The sequence below is a fragment of the Taudactylus pleione genome, unplaced genomic scaffold (assembly GCF_031769625.1).
Source record: "Taudactylus pleione unplaced genomic scaffold, aTauple2 ptg000136l, whole genome shotgun sequence".
Taxonomy (NCBI): domain Eukaryota; kingdom Metazoa; phylum Chordata; class Amphibia; order Anura; family Myobatrachidae; genus Taudactylus; species Taudactylus pleione.
In genome coordinates this window covers 5,724,282-5,741,656 of record NW_028284538.1, presented here as the reverse complement: position 1 = coordinate 5,741,656, position 17,375 = coordinate 5,724,282, and the positions used below count along the sequence as shown (strand labels likewise).

At 41.7% G+C, this 17,375-nt stretch overlaps 1 protein-coding gene across 1 annotated transcript in view; it reads right to left on the bottom strand.

Moving 5' to 3' along the window:
- LOC148522938 (uncharacterized) overlaps window positions 1-10,176 on the bottom strand; it is a 104,100-nt gene extending 93,924 nt beyond the window's left edge. The window contains exon 1 of the mRNA XM_088473573.1: window positions 10,088-10,176. The gene's annotated coding sequence lies outside the window, so the exon portion shown is untranslated. The remainder of the gene's footprint in view (window positions 1-10,087) is intronic.
- Between the last annotated feature and the right edge of the window lie 7,199 nt (window positions 10,177-17,375).

Genomic DNA, 17,375 nt, shown 5'->3' with positions numbered 1-17,375 from the left:
GTCCTCATATGTGTAGTTAAGTGGTTACTTGGCATGATAGCATTTTCTAGGCCATGAATAAGGTTTTTGGAATTGAGATGGAATTTGGTAGTGATGATATAGGACCTCAATTATCTGTCTAAAACCAGATGCATTGATGGTAGATAATGGATGTAGATATAATGCTAGCACAGCTGTCATGGCTTCAGTGATCTATTTTGCAACAAGATGGCTGTTTCCATATTTGCTTCCTACTGCAAAGGATAGTTGAAACTACTAGTCTTCTTGGTCCCCATCTGTAATGAATATTCACCCCCAGCATCAGCAACAGCTCTAGCCCACAAGGATTATTCTTAAGAATCCTGGATAAGGGAGGAGTCAGTTAGCCTTTGCAACTTGGATGCAGGAGGACTACCTGCAATTATTAGATTGATGAGGTAGGTATTGGCAGTGGAGATTGCATGTGCTGGGATCTATCCATGCTGCTGGTGGCTGATGCTGGACTGCTTGTTATTATTTTACAGGATTTGTGTGATTTTCCCAAATAATTTGCATGAAATTTCTGCAAATGAGATAACAGGGTGGAGGTTCCCAGATGGTAAATATCCCTAGCTGTGGTTGCTTTGGACTCACAAATGGTACAGATGGCTTGACAAATGTTGTCAGGATTTGGGTAAAAATAATTCCACATGAGTGGCTTTTTTGGTCTTATGCCCAGGCATGACGGGTTGGGCACGGGATCCCAGCAGTAAAAATCTTGATGCCAGCATCCTGAGAGGGTTAGGATACTGACAGCTGTTGGTTGGTATCCTACCCATCCTCCTCTTTCTATCCTAACCCTAAACCTTCCTGCCCGGTGCCTGAAACTAGCCTCCTTCCATAGTGCCTAAAAATAACCTCCACTTTCCCGCACACTATACCCAACCCTCCCGCTTTAGTACCTTACCCTAACTCTACCCCTAGTGCCTAATTATAACAACTTAAATCCCCCCTAACCTTCCCGCTAATCCCACAGCTTACCTTCGGGATACCAGCGGTTGGGATGCTGGCACTGAGATTCCAACCGGTGTCGGGATTCTGATGCCAGTATTTTATGAGCCGGCATCCCCTGGACCGGGACACTGACTGTATCCCAGCATGACAATGATTACAAAGTCAAACTCATACATACTGTAGCACTTGTGGACACCCTTAGACTCTCCTCAGGGATCTATGAAATTTGTGATCACACAGTTTGTTCTTCAGCCCTAGTGTTCTTTTTGTGCACTGATTTGCATGTTTTAAAGGTAACTTATTATTATTATTATTATTATTATTATTATTATTATTATTATTTATATGGAGCCACAAGTATTCCGCAGCGCCTTACAAAGTACATAAACAGGTTGATGTACAGTGACGTACAGTACAGTACAATACATTACAATACAGGACATGGATAATATACATTGCTACATTCGCGACCATAACACCCAGATAAGCAACAATGCAAAGCAACCAAGTGTTAGGTGCCCTGGTAGAGAGTAAGAAGTAGATGAAAGTAGAGTAAGGAGAAGCACAAGAGGGTAGAGGGCCCTGTTCATAAGAGCTTACATTCTAAAGGGGAGGGACAGACAAACAGGTGTGACACAGATGGGGTGGGCAGGGAGGAAGGAGTATGTAGCAGCAGATGAAAGTTGGAAGGCTTTAATGAAATAGTGGGTCTTCAGAGCCCGTTTGAAGGATTGAAGAGAGGTGGATAGTCTGATGGGAAGCGGGAGAGAGATCCAAAGTTGGGGAGCAGCACGGGAAAATCTTGGAGCCGGGAGTGGGAGGAAGTAATCAATTGGCATGACAGGCGGCATGCATTTGTTGAATGAAGAGGGCAGACAGGAGAGTGAAGGGAGATGAGATCAGAGATGTAAATGGGAGAGGAATGGCTGAGGGCTTTGTAAGTAGGAGAGGAATGGCTGAGGGCTTTGGAAGACATCTAGACTCAGAGCAAGAAGTTGTTGCTTACACGGTTACAGAAGATTCCAGTCTGTGTTTGGCACCAGCTACTGCAATAGGCATTGTAGGGCATGAAACAGCAGTAGCAGGACCACCATGTGCAAAAGAAGACCATGGTGTGAGTCTTTCCTTGCCACTGCATGTAGTGTATGGCACATTGGCAAGATTATGTTTTTATATCAGTAAATTTTCCCTTTATTGTTTTTTTTTTGGTTTAACATTCTGAAATATCATTTAAATTTTAGATGCCTGGCTCTGGTTCTCCCATCTGGGACTCTCTTTCCTTCCCATCTCTACCCCCCCCCCCCCCAGATATGGCTTTGGCCTTGCAAACTCCTATAGAAGTTATGGAGGACATAAAACTTTTAGAGCATGGTCTGAGTGGAGACTTTTACAAAATCCTTCAATCCAGTTTGGGAGAAATATTAGCCACTTTCTAAAATCAAATCATATCCACTAACACAAAACCTTTATATATTAATGCTGCAATTATCAATGCATTGCCTAAGCCAGGGATAGATTTGTCTAATCCAGGGTTTTATAGGCCTATCTCTCTTCTTAATCTCGACTATAAAATATTTACTAAGATCCTTGCTGTAAGACTGAAATATACTTTGCCACATATCATCCACTCAGACCAGACGGGCTTTATAATGGGTAGACACTCGGTGGATAATTTCAGGTGAGTTCTTTCACAATTCAACACGTCAAGGACTCTGGGACTTCTGACACATCTATGATCCTCTCGTTAGACGCTGAGAAGGCGTTTGACCTTATTTTATGATAACACCTTTATAACGCTCTGGATCATTTTGGTTTCCTGAAGCCCTTTGTAGACATTCGGAAAACTCTCTATCAGCAGCCTACCACCCTGGTCTCCTGTAATGGGCTATTATCATCTCCTTTCCCCATTCAAAAAGGAACTAGGCAGGGATGTCCGCTATCTCCGCTTCTTTTTGTGGTGGCTATTGAGCCCTTAGCTATTGCCCTATGTTCCTCTAATATATTTAAAGGGATAACTATTGGCAAAATTGATCTCAAAATCGCCCTATTTGCGGATGATATTTTATTATTTCTCACCAAACCTCATTGCTCCTTACCAGAAATATACCGCATCATTAACGATTTTGGTTCATTTTCTGGATATAAGATCAATTTTGACAAATCAAAGTTTTTACTTTTAAATAAAGTTACCCCCAATCCCACCCCCACCTCTTTTTCCATTCCTCTCACACTGGCCCCCTCTCATATTAAGTATCTGGGAGTATATATTCCTTCTGTTCTCTCACAGCTTTATAACCTAAATTTTACTCCTGTACTTAATATGACTGATTCTTTTCTTGAGACTTGGAAACATTTGCCCCTTTCACTACTAGGCAGAAATGCAGTTATTAAAATTTTAATCTTCCCAAACATCTTTTACCTTATTCAAATGCTTCCTATCTCTCTGTCTAAATCTAATATTTAGCGCTTCAATAGAGTACCATCTACATTTCTCTGGCAAATCAAAAACCCCAAAATTGCATTTTCTAAATTATTAGCAACTAGTAGAGAGGGTGGGATAGGGGTCCCGGATTTATCCTCCTTTTCCTGATCTGTCTATTTTTGCTATGTAAAAGACTGGTTTTGGAAACAAGCACCTACTACATTCTAAGTCCTCTGATATTCCATCAAACTTATTTAATCATATAATATTCAAAGACACTTATTTCTCTTGGATTGGACTCAATAAGCAACTCTCAAGATCCTTTACTAGTACTGTATACATACTTCTGTGGGGAAACCCTTCTTTCCCTCGTACACTAGACAATGTTACCTTTCTAACATGGAGAGATAAAGAACTAAACTTAACATCCAAAGTCTTTGATCTAGGTGGTTCATTGCTCTCTCTTTCTTCTCTGCAACAAAAATACCAACTTCCTCAAAGGGAATTCTATATGAATCTACAAACCAGACATTTTATCAACTCTATTCCTCCCCCTTTTGTGGACACTGCCTCTATCGACCTTATTGGCTCTTTACTAAAATGATCCTCCTCCATCTCCTACAAGACTAGATTTTATATATAAACCTTGTCAAAATGCAGACTTCCTCAGCACTGGATAATCTTCTGATCCCATGGCAGAAAGACATTCCTTCTATACAGGACATCACATCTCAATGGACACTTTGGGGTAAATTTACTAAAGTGAGAATTTTTAGAAGTGATTTTTAAAAGTGTTGTAGCCCATAGCAACCAATCAGATTCTAGCTATTATCTTCTAGAAGGTGCTATTTAAATGTTAAGTAGAATCTGATTGGTTGATATGGGCAAAATCACTTAAAAAAAAACTCACTTCTGAAAACTCTCTCTTTAGTAAATTTACCCCTTTTGACTCTACTCTAAAGATATTACAGTCCACATATCTACAAGAAGTACATATTAAGACAGTGCATAGAGCATATATATCCCCTATACAACATAAACATATAGTTGTTGGAGACCCAGGCAATTGCTTTAAATGTTAGATCTCTAACGCAATTTTTTTCCATTGCCTTTGGGACTGTTGGAAAAGTAGAAGATTTTGGCACAAACTGGTTACTTTATTAATCAATTTTTTTCTCTTCAACTCCGCCCTGATCCTCTAGCCTGTCTCTGTGCTAATTATTCTAATTGGTCTTTAGGTACAGATAAAAACGTTTTAATACCCTTACTAACCACAATAGTGACAGTGCAAGGAAGGTGAACTTTTGTCACTGGGTCTCCATATCCTCTCCTTCATTAGGAGAAGTGAAAGTAAAATTATTACAGATTCTGTATTTTGAACGAAGAGCTACTGTCCCTGATTTAGATGTGGGAGTGGTTAAATTTTATAACAGTTTGAATCTGGGTCTATAATATAAAAATTCTACCCACTGAGGAGCAAAGACAAATCCTTCAGATGTTTAACTCTAAAGAATGGTTTCTTCATCGACAACTCTTACTAATTATTCAGTAACAGTCCTATTGCAGTCCTATTGCAATTTCTTTTTTGTTTTACTTGGTAAATATACTTCCATCTCTCCATTCATCCCCCCCTCCCCCTCTTTTCCTATATATGCTTTTTTCCATCTGTGTGTGTATGTTGATGTGTACATAGCTATCTATGTATTTATGTATTTATTTACATATATGCAGTTATATATTGGTTTGTTGTGTCTGGTGGTATTAATCTCGCTTTGATAAGATTTCTATTACTCTGTGTTGTTAGGAATGTTCACCACTCCGCTTTCATTCATTCTGCAGTATGCGTGACATGAACTGCTGACTGATATTTATGCATGAATAAACCAGCAATAAGACTAAATATCAGTCAGCAGTTCATGTCACGCATACTGCAGACTGATATTTAGTCTTATTGCTGGTTTATTCATGCATAAATGTGTACTATGCTTCTCTAAATTGTACTATAAGCTTTAGGTTACATCATTCTATTGTTCTCTATGCATAGAAGGCATGAATATATGTATTGAGATTGTGATTGTTTCTTTACAATAATGTAACTAAGTGTTTTTTTCTTTCTTCTTCACCGCTTACCTCTTTTATGGATTGTACCAACCTTGTCTACATATTGAAAACTCTTAATAAAACAGATTTAAAACATACATTTTAGGTGCCCTTTCTTAAACTTTTTTCCCCTTGATGACCTTTACTACATGTTGTAGTACTATGACTGGCAGCAGCCGCAGCAGTTGTACTTGGTTGCTGCGCCTGCTCTTCCATCAAATTATCCCTGATTGGTTTTATTTTTGACACCAGCCAAGAAACAATTTTTTTTACACTTGTTTGGGTGTATAGATGATGGGGAAAAGATCAGTATGAATGACTGCCGGACGTCTGCCCGGCAGTTCAAATCTTGACACCAGAAGACCGGCAGGTATCAAAATCCTGATCGGTAAGTACACTACCTAACCCGAATCTTCTCCCCCCTAACCCTAACCCTCCCTTAGGGATGCCTGACCATAACCCCCGGCTAACTGCCTAAACCTAAACCCCCCCATTCTCGCAGCCTAAACCTAAATCTCCCAGGGGTGTGCATAATCCTAACCTCCCTCAGGGGGTGCCTAAACCTAACCCCTTCTTCCCCTAGCCTAACCCTAACCTCCCTCAGGGGGTGCCTAACCCTAACCCTCCCGTGGGGGTGCCTGAACCTAAGTCCTCCAGCGAGCCCTGAAACCTTACCCCCCCATGCGGCTGTCCGCGCCCACCGCCCAGCTTACCTTCATTCAGTATGCCGGGCATCGGGGTCCCGGCGTAGGGATAATGATAGGCGTTGGTATTTCGATGCCTATCATTAGTCCCCTGTCTGGATTAAACAGTCAGGAAGCTGGTGATCGTCATTTCGACATTCGGCTTCCTGACTGCATCTCATGGTGAATGCACTGTCACTTACACTTGAAGGAAAATATGATATTGTAATTTTGTTTTGCAGTAATTTCTTTTTTTTTTTTTACACAAACAGCACTAGCAATTGTTTTACCCACTAGGGGATCAGGTCTCCTTTCTAATAATTGCTTTGGGGTGCAGATGATGGGTACACCAATGCACACAGAATAATAATATGCATTGTGTCACAGGTATGCAATCGGGAAGCCGACTGCCTAAATACCGGCAGCCGGCTTCCCGACTGTCATATCCCGGCAAGGGTGAAATGCCGGGCGTCTAGATGTAGATGCCCGGCACTTCCCCAATGCCGGGAGACCGGCGACCGGCATCCCGATCGTAGTGATGCCGGGCACCGCGAGCGGACAGCTGTGGGGGGGGGTTAGATTTAGGGCTCCCGGGGGGAACTTAGGGTTAGGCACCCCCCCGGGAGGGTTAGGGTCAGGCTAGGGGGAGGGAGGGTTAGGGTTAGGCACCCCGGGGGGGACTTAGGGTTAGGCACCCCCCCGGGGGACTTAGGTTTAGGCGGCGGGGAAGGGGGTGGTTAGGGTTAGGTACTTAGAGGGGGGATTAGGGTTAGGCACTTGGGGGGGAGGTTATGGTTAGGCACCCCTAAGGAGGGTTAGGGTTAGGGGGGTTAGGTTAGACAATACTTACCTATCCACGATCGTGATTTCCAGCGCTGTTGGGCTTCCACTGCCGGGATCTCTGCTGATGTCGGGCTGCCGCTGCCGGGAATCGAACCAATACCAATTCCGTGTCACACACTTGTCGTACGCACTATATTTTTCTCAATCACTTAGAAAAGACTGCAGGATTTTAATTTTAGACAGCAACAGAAAAAAATTGCAATTTTTTATATAACTGAAAAAAACTCAAAACAAAGAGGTATTCTGGGAGTGCAGCAGCCTCAGATACAGTAGAGCATTTGTTGCACAGATAAGCAATATAGTATACTGCAGTGATAGATTTCCTAGAGAAAAAAAAGGTGCTGGTTCCCTTCAACAAACAAACAAATAAAATCAACAGCATCACACATAGAAAGTAGCCTGTTTGCACTGCAGTGTGTGAGTGTGCAGTCTGTGGGCCTGATTCATTACAGATCACAATGGCAACAGCGCATGCAAAATTGGCCTACGGTGCATACTGCAGTGCGCGAACTTATGTTAATACTGCGATGGCACTGCGACATACTTGCCAACTATCCCTCATTGTCAGGGAGACTCCCTGAAATAGTAGCAATCTCCCTGTCTCCCTGAAGAGTCTAGCAATCTCCCTCATTTCATCCTTACCCCCATTATGAAGCTGTTATATTAAAAAACAGAGATATATACATTCAAATGGGATCATTAGTGTAATTTCCTTGCATTGGTTATTATAAGGCACAATGATCCCTATGAATTTCTGAATAGTATTAGTGTGTTTTCATCAACAAACAGATCTTACTAACTGCATTTGGCTGGGTTTACATTTGGATGTAAGTCAGGTTTAGGACACGCCTCTCAGATTTAACAGTAAATGCCCACTGTCACACTCGCTCATAGGTGCTGCTTTCACAATCTCCCTGAAATGCTTTTTTAAAAGTAGGCAAGTATGCACTGCGATCACTCACGCAGATACAAAGCCATCACAGATGGTGGGATGGTACATAAGCATTTTGGAGTGTTGACTGGGGAGTGGTCAGAGATAGGCAGGCGTGCCTGTCCATTTGAACGCTGTTTCAAGGTTGTGCATAAATTAGCCACTGTGACAGCATATGCAGATTGGGTACTCACTGTGTGCGACGAGGTTAGGAATTTCTGAGTAAGGTCAGACCTTTTGTATTTGTGCGTGAGAGGCTGATGGTACACAGGACCTGTTTCAGACCTGCATTGCTCGTTGCTAGCAATGTTAGCAATTGTGCGCATGTGTATAGTTCGCAGTGCACGTGCGCAAACTAATACGAGCGATCGGGATACTCTCGCTCGCCCTGCAAAGACTGCCCAGAGGAATGAGTGACAGAAGAGGCTGTTTGTGTTTGGTAACCGGGGCAGGGCAGTAGTAACGGGGGAGTGGAGTTGCGGACGCAGGCGTGCCTGAGTGTTTCAACGCCATTTCAGAGACATGCATAATTAACAGCCAGCGTCATAGGACACGTCACTTGCTAGAAATATACGCTGAAGTGCTCGCAGTGCTTGCGACAAGGTAAAATAGTCAACCTCAAGTGCTGCGATCGCATCCGATGGTGCTCAATGTACCAATGGTTTCATGCACTTCCTGGAGATGACATACGCAAGTGGTCATCTATAGACAGGCTGGTGGGTGTCTACAAAGAAAAAGAGATCGCTCACCAAAACAAAGTGGGAGTGCTTATGACTTGTCCTGTGAGCGGCTGCCCTGATGTCACTTAGCCGAATTTCCATACGCTCAGAGCGAGCGATCGCATCTAGCGAACGGGTCTGAATCAGGTCCTCAGTGTTCCTAAAGTATACGCAGGATTGCAAAATATTACGGATGTGTGGAAGTAGTAGAGGGCGTCTCTATGACGGTTTAGGGCGTCTCTGTACTGGATTTACGATTGCAGTCATTAGCATATTTTCACAGCAGATTTGTGTGCCTATTCGCAGCTGCAATCGCCATAGTGAATGAGGCCCTGTGTGTATGTGACAATTAAAATTGGCACCGACAATGAGGCTGCCTACAGTCACCAGGCACCTGCTCCAGCTACTACTTTAACACTATTTGTACTTCTACCTACGACTCCTAGTCCTAATGGTACACTAATGGTGCCCTGATGGCCTGCTAAAGGCATTTATTTTACAACTCTGTGATCCAAGGGCCTGATTCAGCAGGGAATTCGCACACACCCGGTCAATTGCTTCACACTGCGCATGCATTGCAGTGCGCCTGCACAAACCGGCCACTGCGATTGGGTAACGATTGCAGGGAGCACAGTTTCATTACACATTGATTGACAGGAAGTGACCATTTGGGGGTGGTGATGGGGGGTGGTAAGTGAAACGCAGGTGGGCTAGTGCGTTCAAACGCCATTACCGGGGCGTGCATAATTAAGCCCCTGCGATGGAAGACGCAGCCAGAGCTTTAGATGCACACAGGAAGTTTAGCAATTTGTGCGTGAGGGTCAGGTCAACCACTATTGTGTGTGTGGGTCAGATGGTACTCGATGTTACCAATGTTTTCGCTGTATATTGAGTAAAGTGAAGTGGACGTCATTATGTAGTGCCGGGTGTCAGCTTATTGTGCTGTGGTGGGATTCATTAGCATATTTTCACAGCGTCCAGGTGCGTGCGTGAGCAAAATTGCTAACCGTGCTGAATCAGGCCCCAAGTCTCACACCCTCCACTCTCCTGTGTGAAATGGCGCCTGATCATGAGGGTGGGACTTTTATATGCCATCTTAAACATGGCTGGTGGTATGATGGACCTATGGAACTCACTGGTTTTAAAAATATAGGTATGTAGGGACTTTATCAGGGTCTTACATATCCTATCGTTAAATATAAGCATCAGATATCCAGCTAGAGCTTTGCATTGCAATCCTGATTTATGTGCTTTACACTATGTTTATTCTGTGTATTTCAACACAGAAACAACTAGTAATAAAGTCTCTAAAGTACAATTTTTTTTTTTATAACATAGCTTTTTCATTATAATTTGTTCATCTTATCTGCTACTAAACCACAGCAATATATAGATAAAGTAAACACAATATACTCACATTTTGCTGTGTCTGTCCTATACCTTGTGTGCTGATCTCACCTGCTTCTTCTATAGTAATACAGTATCTGCAGATTTCTATTGTCCAAATTGTGCTAACTTCTCAGGTTACATCGGGTAAGACTTATATATAGCTGTATTGCTGAAATATGTGACCTGGTATGTAGTGTTCTACCAGTTCTCCCACATACTGTACTTACCCATTTTCTAATTGTAATGTTTGTCTCCTGCTTCTTCTGGCATCCGTGTGTAACAACGTGTGTGGTATGAAAAGAGTAAAGGACCAAGGTGGGGTAATTACATTCCAGTATACAAAATCTCAGAGGGTACGGTGTTATTGTTCATACTGTACAAACCAAAAAATATCAGCAACAGTAAAGAGGAATAAAAGAATAGGATATAGATGGGGATCATGTCACACGGACACAGCTCACATAATGCCCGTAGGGTTTTTTGTTTTCATTGATTTTCTCTCGACATCAGGGACAGGCCTTGTTTTGCTATCCCTTGATGCTGAGATGGCTTTCCATTGGTTACATTGGCTGTATGAGAGTGACGTCCTCTCTGCCTTTGGTTTTCAGGGACCCTTTTTTTCTTCCCCATTAGCCCTTTATGGTGCTCTCTTTGTTTGGGTGTTTTGTATCGGTTTTCTGTCAGGTGCGTTCCCCATCACTAATGGTACGAGACAAGGTTGCCCCTCTCTCCATTAATTTTAGTTTAGCGATTGAACCCCTTGCTTCTAAATTTCATGCTACTTTGGGTTTTCCAGGCGTGACAGTGGGGGATACAACTCACAAATTAGGTCAGTTTGCAGACAATGTTCTTCTTTTTGCTAAGGAGTCTCTGACCTCATTTCCAAGGTTACACGAGTGGTTAAATTGTTATAGCAAGGCATCTTTCTATAAGTTGAACGTGACTAAAGCATATGATTTACCTATTAATATTCTGGAAGCTAGGCTTCCATTGCTCCGCACTAAGGGCCGATTCAGAGATGTATGTTCATCCGATGATGAACGTACATCTCTGATAGTTAGGGATCTGAGCCTACAATTGTACCGTTCCGCACATGTGCATAATGGATCCTGCAATTACGCTCACAGACCCCCTATGCTACGTTGTTTGGGGGGCAGAGTGGAGGCGTGGCTTGTCACCATTCCTGGAAATTGGGGCGTGACACCCCTGTTTTTCTGGGAGGGATGAAGCCAGGGTCTGCACTGGAGGATGCAGATTCCTGGCCTCTGAAGTGACCAGCACCCGGTCAGGCTTCTGGAAGCATCAGCTCCCGCCACCTGACCAAAGGAGAAAGCAGCGCAATCATCGGTCACAATGGTAATGGTGGTGCTCGTAAATGCAGCAAGAAGATGTCTGACACCTCCTGCATTTGCATTAGGATGAATGGAATTGCAAAGCTGCTAGTGTGCGGCTCTGCAATTCTGTCCATCTCTGAATCAGGCCTTAAGTATCCATATATTCAGCAGTTGACTTCTCTTTAGTATTTAGGTATCCAGATCCCATTTTCTATTTCCATGGGATTTGATGTTAATTTCCCACTCCTTATTGACATGTTATTGTCTAACACTAAATCTTGGTTATCCTATGAAGTATCTTGGCTGGGACAGATTGATTTCTTACCATAAAGATATTTCTCTCCCAACTACTCATCTCTCTATCCCAGCACTTTCAAGGCTGATCCTGAATTTAAAGACTTGGTGGCCTTGTGGCAGGATGACCTTGTTACTGTCTCTCTATACTCCTTTTACTCTCTGCAAGCAATGTATTCCCTTCATCCTCAAGACATTTTAATATTGTATAAGATAAGGTATTGGTTTTTCAGTAGTATCCAGACTCCAGGGCTGGTATAGGGCCCCACCTTCAGCATTGTATAACCGTTTAACGATGGATATTGGAAAAAGTGATATCTCCTATTGGTAACGCTACCTTCTGTACTCCAGCTTTACTAAGTCACCTTCTCAGACTCAATGGGAGTAGGATTTCATTCACCCCCTTACTGATGCTCAGTGGGAGCTGATAAATTCTTATGTTTTATCGTATGTCGAAGGTGATGGAGTTATAATACAGATGGTCTGGATGCTGTCTATTTAAATCCTGGCATAAGAATCCCGACCTAGGACTAACCATAGGTGGCTAAATCCCGTCACCAGCCTATATACTGATGCAAGAATCCTGACAGATGGCATCCCAAACGAACGTCTCAGCTGTTAGCCGTGGGGGGGAGGGTTTGGTTTAGACACCAAGAGGGGGTTAGGGTTAGGCTTTTGGGAAGGAGATTAGGGTTAGGATCCACTGGGGAGGTTATGGTTAGGTACCTCTGGGGGGGTGGTTATGGTTAGGCACTAAGGGGGGATGGTTAGGTTTAGGCACCAGGAGAGGAGGGTTAGGTTTAGGCAGTAACAAGGAGGGTTAAAGTTAGGATTAGGAATGAGCTGTGGAATCCGAACTGCTCCGAACAGCAGGGATCCAAGTCCTCCCGAGCCGCTGTTCGTGTGTTACCGCCTGACTCGGATCCCACTTCGAGGCTGAATGTCATCCTCCCGACGTCGGATTCTCGCGATGCTTGGATGATGTTCAGCCTCTATATGCTTGGATGATGTTCGGCCTGGGACTCTGCACCATTTGTTAGTTAGCATGCACACAGCGCAGAGCTCCGCAAAGTTGTCAAAAGACTCCATTGGCTTGTCTGTTAAGTGACTGTAGGGTAGGGGGAAGATTGCACACTGATGTATGCTGTGCTGCTCTGCTAATTAAAGTGTCTGTTGTAGCCTGTGTCCAGACTCCAGAATCCATTGGTGTGCTGATGTATGCTGCTGATTAAAGTACTGCCCATCTGCTCCAGTATAAAAGAAAAAATAATAATATAATATTTTAAAAGTATAAAAAAAAATTAAAAAAATTAATATAAGATAATTTTTTGCATGTGTGCTGTATCCCACTGTGTACTGTTACTGTATACAAGCACTGTGACTCCTTGGGCAGTAGCCCTCTGTGTGTATAAGCAGTAGCACCATGACTCCTTGGGCAGTATCCATATGTGTGTACTGTATAAGCACCATGACTCTTTGGGCAGTAGCCCTCTGTGTTTACTGTATAAGCAAAGTGACACCTAGAGCAATATCTCTCTGGTTACTAAGCGATGGTGCTTGTATACACAGCCAGCTCACTGCAGCCTTTGGCCAATAATGGTGGAAACAATATTGTAAGCTGCAAAGTGGTATAAATTGACTGTAAATGACTGGAAATCAATGTTAATGAGCATAATAATAATACTCTAGGAACAAAAAAAGCCCACAATATGTGATTTTAGCTTTTTTGCACATTTTTGTAAAAAAAAAAAAAAATCCAGTTACGGTACTTTTGGCCAATCCAAATCCAAATCCATAGCTGGACAATGAATCAGAGCCAAATCCAAATCCATCAAACATGGTCCGGTGCACATCCCTAGTTAGGATGCGGATTGAGGAGGGTTAGGTTTATGCACCAAGAAGGGAGAGTTAGGGGAGAAGGGGGGAGGGTTAATATACTTACATGACCCCTGTCAAGATACCGAGCATCATGATGCTGCTGTTGGCATTTTGACAGAAGGCATCGCGACTGTTGGTATTACATACCGTACCCAACCCATGATGAAGGGCTTGAATAATTCTTAGATACATAACAAGTTGTTGTACAGGTTGTATCTTACCCTTGACCGATTCCATGGTATGTGTCCTGCACACTCTAATGGTCAGCTTTTTCTTCAGATCTGAACGATAACGATTTCAAAAATCGTTCAATCAAAAATCTGACATATCTGACATGTCTGAAAGATGAACGATGCGTGTTCCCGATAGTCAGATAACGATATCTGACATCTGATGTGTTTGCAGTAAGTTTTGGACAATTTCAGTCATTTTAATGCAGTCAAAAATCATTCATAGTTCAAATCGTTCAAATCGTTGGTCAAATCGTTCATCAAATCGTTCAGATCATTCAGATCGTTCAATTGTTCAATCGTTCATCTGACACATCTGACAAATCTGACCATGTGTATGCACCTTAAAGGTGCATACGCACAATGATTTTTTGAACGATTATCGTTAACGATATTGTTTATCGTTCAATCGTTGAAAAAATCGTTCACTTTCTGAGTTAAAACGATGAATGATTATCGTTCATGCATGTTCACGTTTGTAGTTTGTAGTTCAGTCAGACTGGCCAACTCAACGATTTTCATTAAGTTAATATGCAAAAATAATATGTAGTTCAAAAAAATCGTTCATTACACTTTAAAAAATCTGACAGAAAATCTTCAGAAAATCGTTCATAAAACCGTTGGTAACAAAACCGTTGTGTGTGTATGCAGCTTTAGGTGTATAGTTTTTAGAAGTGGCGATGTTGCCCATAGCAACTGATCAGATTCACCTTATAGTAGATAATAGCTAAAATCTGATTGGTTGCTATGGGCAATATCTCCACTTCTAAAACCCTGCACTTTTGTAAATATAACCTTAATTACTGTTGAAGAGATTGTAGCAAAGTAGGCATGGCTCCGGTGCTCAATGGTATTCATAAGGAATTATATAAAAAACATGCCTTATTCTAAGGGCCCCGCTTGTTAAAATTATACATAGACCTTTGTACTGAGGAGTCTTTTCCTCCCTCTATGTTGGTGGCACTTATTATAGTGTTGTTAAGCACAGTAAGGACCCAAATCTCCTTGACTCATACCTCCCCATATCCTTACTTTCTAATGATGCCAAGATTTTAGCTAAGATTTTGTAGATTCAGCTGTTTCAGGCCATCATCACTACAGTAAAATCCATCAAGCCAGATGGGGTTCTTGTCCAACCAGTCTGCTTCAGTGAATCTCCACCACTTGTTCACATATTTATATGTTTCCCATGGGGAAGAGTCCTCTTCTGTGATTGTTTCATTGAATGCGACTAAAGCAAAATGTTATCCAGTTAATGAATGGCTTTGTTGCCTTCAAGGTCCTTACTATTACTTGTGAAAAACATTTATATGTTGTCATCCAGCGACTCCACCCTTGCCACTGCAGTGCTAGACAGATGTAAAAATTTTGGGAATACAGGTCTCTACTGACTCTCAAGATTTTGTTCCCTTTAGCATACAGCCCCAGATTGAGAGAGGTCCCATGTTTGGTGCAGGCTACCCCTTAGTATTACTGACCAAGTTAATTTAATAAAAATGATGGTTCAACCTAAGTTTCTTTATGTCTTTTAGCAGTCTCCTATGTACCTCACCTTGTTGCGATTCCATAAAACAGACAGTCTTATATCATCTGTGATCTTGGTGGTTCATCATGCCTGGATAAGGCTCAATGTGCTTACTAGGTCCTGAGCCTCGGGAGGCCTGGCATTGCCTCTATTTATTTTTCATTATTATGTGGCACAATTGGCTAATTTGAGATCCTGAGTATTAAGGTGCCTACACACTAGATGACTCACAAAAGATGTAATGTCGTCAATGATTTCCCTTGAATGCCCCCGGCAACTCCTCGGCACTCCTGGACATTAGGAAACAGTATCTTGAATACTGTAAACTGTGCAATCTGACAAACAATTTTACCAACGACATTAATCTCGTTAATGAGATTGCCAGATTTTACAGCATATAGGTAAGATCTGAGGCTACGGCAAACAACCCATGGGACTGCATATCGGCATCATTATCATTAGTGGGCAATGCACGATTTGTCGTTCCAATGCTTCGGAATCGGCCAAATCATGCAAAATATCATCTAGCATGTACACACCATAAGATGTGGCTGAGGACTCATTGCATTTCCTACTGATTCCTCAGACAGCCCCGAGTAACTCTCCCCTCCAAGCTTTATTAGGTGCAAGGGAGCATCGGTGTTGAATCTCCCTTTTCATGCAAGCTGTGCAGATTTGGAATTTGGTATCTAAGCTCCTATGTTTCCATGGAATAAACACTGCCACTCCCTTATGGAATGCTAGTAATTTTACTGAGCTTGCTTCTCTACAGACTAAGGTGGTGTAGGGTGGTAGAGGGGTGACCTTGATTGGACAGTTATATGTGGATAGTGTGCTTATATCTATTATGCAACTCAGGGCCTAATTTAGACCTGCTCGCGAGCGTCTCCTCCTTCAGCTTCTCTAGTTGCTTTTCCAACAGTTTAATTTAGGGTATGACCTGACTCAGGCTGACATTGTCTGAACTCACTTCATATGTTACAGTTTCAAATGGTTACAGTAGCTTGCATAAAACTGAGAGTATTATACAGTGTGCTAAAGTAAGGTGGTCGATTTTGTGTTTCAGGGTTTAAATCAAACTTACTAATAGATGATTTTTTACAATATTTTTTATATGATGGAAAATCATCTGTAAGTAAATCTGTGATTTAGACACTGAAACACAAATCGACCAAAAGTCAACCAAACATTGACCAAAAATTGACTGAAATCGACTCTCAGTAAATATACCCCTAAATTACACATTTACCAGCAGATGATTTTTACATTGTTTAAAAAAACATATGGTAAAAATCATCTGTAAGTAAATTAATTATTTAGACACTGAAAACCAAACTCATCCAAAAGTGGCCAAAAGTTTACTTTAGTAAATATACCCCAAGTGGAAAAGTTGCCAATAGCAATCAGCTTCTTCCTATCATATTTTAGAATGAGCAAGATAAATGATAATTAGAAGCTATTTAACGTATGTCTTATATTTATTATTTTTATATATTTTTAAATATATTTTTAATTTTAACTTTGATTGCATTTCATTTATTTCCACTAACACATCACAAGTAGGAAAAAAAAGTATCAAATAATTTGGCAGAGCTAGTGAAGAAGACTCAGATTTGTACTGCAGAACTACACCACCCAGTTGTGATGTGATTTCTTAGCAATGTGAAAAAATATGCTGCTTTTTGAAATAGTGGGAACAACATTAGGTGGTAAAATGAAGGGTTTGTTTGTATCAAACATTATAGGAATGGATTTAGCTAAAATATGTTTGAGAAAAGTATTACAGGTTGAGTCTCCTATATCCAAAATGATTGGGACCAGGGGTATTTTGGATAACGGAATATTCCGTATTTTGGAATATTTGCATACCATAATGAGATATCTTGGAAATGGGACCCAAATATACACACACAATGCATTTATGTTCTATATATACACCTTATACACACAGACTGCAGGTAATTTTATACAATATTTTAAATTGGTTTGTGGCTCAAGCAAACTTTGTGTACAGAAATGAAATTCATTTATGTTTCATATACACCTTATACACAC